We start from the raw sequence: 6000 nt of genomic DNA on the forward strand, positions 1-6000 counted from the left end.
CAAACCAATCTGCTTACGGACAGTATTTCACCATCTTGTTAACAAAATGGAAAGTCTTATACTCAACTAAACAAAAGCAGTTACATTTTTATCCCCACAGTGCTACTACCTCACTCCTCTGATGAGCCGAGTTTAGGGTTGTCAAAGCTCCTCTGTCCAAGGTGCTACACTGTGTATAAAATAGAGTTTGACAACATTCTTCTTGCTGCTGCCCTCAAACACATAGAAACTGTAATAATACAAACCTTTCCCAGCCTCCTCCCTTCTCACTACTCCAGGCAAAAAGCAGGTTTACTGAGCAGAAAATGAAGTATTACTAAATGTTCTGCTGCAATACAGAATTTAGCAGCATGGTCATCCACAGACAGGAAAGACAGGCAATGAGCTGAATGAATTGCCTTCTGTGAACGCAGGCAAGCACTTGTCTGTGTACTGCTACATAAACCGTCACAACAGAGATGTGATAGGCTCTTAGGCTCTCTATTAGACAACTTCTGCAAACTTTTGACTAAACATTTTAAAATTCTGAACGTTTACTATTACTTATTCTATTTCCACATTTCTTTCAGTTTAGAAAATTAAAACAGAAGTAGATTTTCCCTTGTTGTAGAACAAGACATCTTACTTCTCACAGAAGCCAGTACATGGAAGAGCAATCAACATGTTCTCGACCGGACAGGCAGGAGTTTTGACTTCTTATTTAAGTGGTTTCTCCATTGTAATGTGTCCGTTGTGTTTAAAATATGCCAAGGGAAAGAAGAAAGGCATGAACATTTCTTTTGTGTCACCAGTATTGATGGTCTGCCCCTCTTTGATCCGCTCTGATTTTTCCCCCCCCCCCCAACACATCTTTGAAAAATCCTGGATGCCCTTAATTGTTTGTAATCTATAATCCTACTGGTTCCTAGATGAGAGTTTGTTTGTTTGCATTTTAAAACCATCAATTAAAATTCAGGTTGATACAGGAATTCTACAAATCATCTCTAATAAAACATGTTCAAACAAAGCCTAGCAAAACTAGAAATAATGGTCCTTATTAATGCCTACTGCACACCCCCAAGCATATCTTTGTGTATTACCTTTATACTTTTTACAAAATAAAAAACAGCTTCAGAACATCTAATATCTGTAACATAAAATATTGAATATTGTTATTAACAGAAAAACTCCACCTCGTTTAACTATGATAGAACAAAGCCATTAAGTCTAAACATGAGTTATTGAATGGGGCTAAGATGCCTTCCCAGAGCAATCACTACTCCACACCATGTGGAATGTCTGAATCCTAATACAGTGGTGTAGAGACATAACTACATAAAGGTCTTCTTCCTACCAGAACAAAGCACATGTGTACTATAGCTATCTCAAAGATATGTTTCTCACAAGCTATTAAGTGCCTTTTCTACAGCTGCCTATCAGTGAAAGAGATTGTTTACACATTCTATACTAACCGAAGAATGCCTTTTGCAGAACAAGACCAAAACAATCAGAGTAAGCCAAAACTAGTTTGCTCTCAGAAAACTGAAGAACAAAATGGATTATGCTCTCTACAATCCCTCAAACCAACATGGAAATTCACAATAAGTAGGTTATATCAAGTCTTCAAATAACTTGCCACTAAATTATCATTTACTCATTGGATAAAAGATTTCTCCTCCTCCAAGTTTGTTTTACTCTGCCAGATTAGTTTTTTCCCCCTCACATATGATTAATTTGGTATCTTTGTGGTGCTGAGAAATTAAATAACTTTCCTGAGGAGCACCTTAATTGCACTTCTGCATTTCAACATGACCGAAGGCAGATCGTACAAAACTCTTCCAGCTTGTCTTTTGCCAAGTCCTGCACCACAAGAATACACAGCATAACTGTGGAAACAGGTACAGCAGTAAGCATGTTACTTATGCTTGGACAGACCCAGAGACAGAGAGAGCCAAATACTGCAGAGAATTCTGCAGCGAGTATGACCAGAATCCTTCCCTTACACAAGCCTTCTCTTTAACATAGCAGGAAGTAGTCCATTTTACCCAGGTTCACTACCAAAATAGAATAATCCCATGTTACTATCAAAGGGACATCTTTATTGGTACTCCTGCCTGCAAAACACAAAAGCACAATGGCTTTCAGTGTTCCTCACCTTCAGAGATATTTCAGAGTTAGATCCAGTAATCAGCAGCATCTCTGGAAAAGCAGAGATGCATGCAAGAATTTCAGAACCTCCCATGCTGTTCTAAGTAAGTTTTACTAAACAGCATCCATGTAATTTTGGCTTTTTGGAAAGGTATTATAGCAGGAAGGACACTATAAGGAAGTATCACTTAGTTCTGAAAAAAAAAAAATGTAGCTGCAAACCAAGCAATTAGAAGTTTATCTAGGTCAATGCCCCATCACAACAATTGACACTTTAGAAAGCATAACTGCTGACTGAAACATAACTTGACTACGTTTGGAAGGCTTTCATCGCCTGCAGAAGGCAAAGAAGTTGCAAGATGAGGAGGAAAAGAAGCTCTCTGACTTAACTGCAGTACTAGGGAATTAAGGAACATTCGAGATTAACGACATGGACAGCATCAACAAGCAGTATTTCATCTGTTGTTGTGATGAAATGACCACAGTAAAACTTTCAGCTATTTGAATGGGAGAAAAATAAAATGGGAAACTAATTTTAACAGTGTTGACTGCAAATTTAAGTAAGCAGGTTTTATGTGCTTTTTATACACTCTCACGACAATTTGCTGTATCAGAAGTTAAATTTGAAGTTCACTATATTCCATAGGTCCACTAAAAGAAAGAGTTCAAACATTCAAACCAACAGGCCTGGCCCTGAAAAGTGAGATGCTTGGGGTAAAGAGAACATGTGGACACAAGGCAGTTGAACACTAGCTACCCATTAAACTCAAAGCCTTTATCAAGTGGAGCAAAATGCATACAGAAAACCAAAATGCCAGTGATTCAGTAGAAGCACAACTGTGCAATGCAGACACACAGAAGCAGGTATGCATGTGTCACTGGGTGGTTTGACAACAGTAGAATTGTAGGCAAAGAACACACTATGCTTCAGAGGCAGAGGAACGTATGAAATACAAAGCCAGGCAGAAAAGAAAATATTCATTCCACTGACCAGCTGGGAGCCTGTTTTCTGGTGCATCCTGGAAAGACTTTGAACATTACTGTTTGAACACATGATGCAGTTTATTGGATAAAAGACTACTTCAGGTCTCTGAATCCAGTGGGATGTACATCCTATAGCACTATGGATCTGTAACGTGCAATGGTGACTTGTCAGCTGCTCCCTCTACTCCACTTGCTGGTTCAGATATAATTTTATCAGAAAGGGAAAGAACAAGAAAGCTCCCAGTTATAAGTGTCAGCTTTCTCATCACACTCAACAGAGCAGCATCTCCTGTGATCAGCTACTTTTAATTACACCAGTGAGCAGAAGAGACAGTCCAGGAGTAAAATAAAAAAAGAAAAAACCTATCAAGAACAGCAAAAATACACTCCTTCGGGTGCTCTCATTGACATTTCTAGCTCCTTTTTGCAGGCAATCAATTTCCTTAAGAAGGCACAGCCTTTGTACATCTTCTGCTGGCATAGTTTGGTAAATGAGGCAGCTGTGGTCACTATGACAGAACTGCCTAGGAATCAGAGCATAAGGGACTTACAGTGAAGTTTACAAATTCCTGCTTTTCTATTATTTGTTCATACAAGAACAGGAAACTTGCTTCTGTGCTGCATGTGGTGCCAGAGTTTAACATCTTCTCAGGAAAATAATTATGGAAAAAAATATGTGTGAGTGAAACAATTTTGGAGAAGTAAAACTAAGTTAATTAATTTTTGGCTGATTTTAAGCAGAGGATTACCAATACTATATCTTAACCTTCACTTCTCATGACCATGTGCCACATCTAAAGATTAACACTTGGCCTTCCAGTTTCCTTTAGTTATACCTGTGATAGCTTGAACTGCTTTCCAGTTCTGAAAAATGAGATGTTAACACGGTTAAAAATAAATACTGAAATAGCAGAATTAGCATGCCAGACATAGCCAGGTTCCCGGAACAACTAGGCCTACAAGCATATGCACTGTTTGAAAAATAAGAATGCTGTAGGCAAATCAGAAAACCTGTCCTAGCAAACAAAAGAACACTACGTGGTGGGTTTTTCTGGTTGGGGGGGGGTGGGATGTTGGAGGCTTATAGCATTGTTTTTTGAATGCAGTTTGTAATGAAAACAAGCACTCATTTGTTACTATATATCATGTTTCATCTGGCAAGCTTTGACCAATATGACTGCTTATACAGCAAATATTTGCCTGCCACAAAAGGAGTGAAAACCATCAAGATGCTGGTCAGCTCTGCAACTTCTGCTTAAAGGTGTTGAAAGCATAATGAAACTGAGAATAATCATGGCAAGAAGTTATCTGTATTAACGACAAAAGTTAGTATAAAAACTGTCTAAAAGAACGAAGCTTGAACATAGAGGAAATGTGAGATAACAGAAAAATTGCAAACCGACAGCTCAGGAACCCAAATAGACAGAACTTCACATACTGATCTGTCCAATGCAGAAGACACAAGACCTTTGCTTTGTCTGTGCCAGTATGCTTCAGGAGCAGCATCATGACTTGCAAGTGAACAACAAAGATTAGGTATCCTCACAAAGAACATGGCCATGGCCCTCCTTGGCCAGTCCTCAGATCTCACGCTTTTTCCTAAATACATACCAAGCTTTTTGTCATCCCTCCCCGCCTTGGTGCACACTTTCTAAGCAAGAATTAGAATTTCTTCTGCAAACCTGCACATCTTTTTTAAAAATGCATCAGACAAAAAAAAAAAAAAAAAAAAAAAGTTACATGATGTCATCTATAAGCTCGAGATAAAGTAAACCAGAAAATTTCTATACAACAGGTTACCTATCCCACACCAAAAAAGTATTTGGAAACATTCTATGGTACCCTCTCTAGCTCTAAAGGCAGCAGACTCCAGTCACTGAGTGCTAAGGATTACCTAACTATGAAGGGAGAGGAAAAACAAAGAGGGTAATCTTCTTGACAAGGATCACAGCTTGAAGAAGAATCTTTCAACTTCAACAAGGACAATCATCCAATTTAGGTTCAAAGTATCACATAAAAAGATGCCAATTATTATGAAATCCCTCCTTTCTTTATGATCACTAGAACTTCCAATCTCAACATCCTACCTAATCATGTAACAAAAAGAGCAGCAAATTAAAGGGTAGTGAGCCTTGTAACAGCTTCACTAGATCATGCTATCATCCTTACTGTTTTCTCCTCTACAGTCAATTTTAAATCACCACTCAACTTATCAAAACAGTAAGAAAAGGATGACTGTGATTGCTTTAAGCTTAAAGAGGGGAAAAAAACCCCCTAAGTTGAAAGACCTCAACAGAGTATAAACCACAAAACTACACAGAATTACAGTGTGCAGAGTCTGCATGAACATCTTTACTGAGTTTAACCATGATTCCAAATAGTTTGCACTGTTCTTTCTGGGGACAGGGAGGTTGGCAAAGGGGTGGAAGAAGCTGACAGGTACCAAATGCATCTGCTTTGATTCAGTGCATTGTCTACTGGTAATGGTATTTAATAGCCATTCAGAAAAAAAACCCAACAAAACAACAATAAACCACTCCACGAATAGTGATCATCTATTGATATATGATCCACACACACATCTGACAGCATCCATTTGTCCCCCCAAGTTTTTAATTTCGACATATCCCTTCTCTCCTTTCCCCAGCAGCGAACGGCAGCCGGGCGGGTCTCTGACGATCGCCCTATCAAAGTCCCATTCCGCAGCTCCTCACCCGAGCCGCTCGGCAGGTTGGACTAAGGCCCTGGGCGGGGAGAGCCGGGCAGGCAGCACACCCGCAGCAGCAGCGATGCCGCCGCACAACTCGCTGATGCTATTGCTGCTGACACGCTCGGTGCGAGTGGGCAGGGCACAGCCAGCACGCCCATACGGCCTTCCCCGCCCTCCGG

The sequence above is a fragment of the Acanthisitta chloris genome, unplaced genomic scaffold, assembly GCF_000695815.1.
Source record: "Acanthisitta chloris isolate BGI_N310 unplaced genomic scaffold, ASM69581v1 scaffold20809, whole genome shotgun sequence".
In the NCBI taxonomy this organism is placed as follows: Eukaryota; Metazoa; Chordata; class Aves; order Passeriformes; family Acanthisittidae; genus Acanthisitta; species Acanthisitta chloris.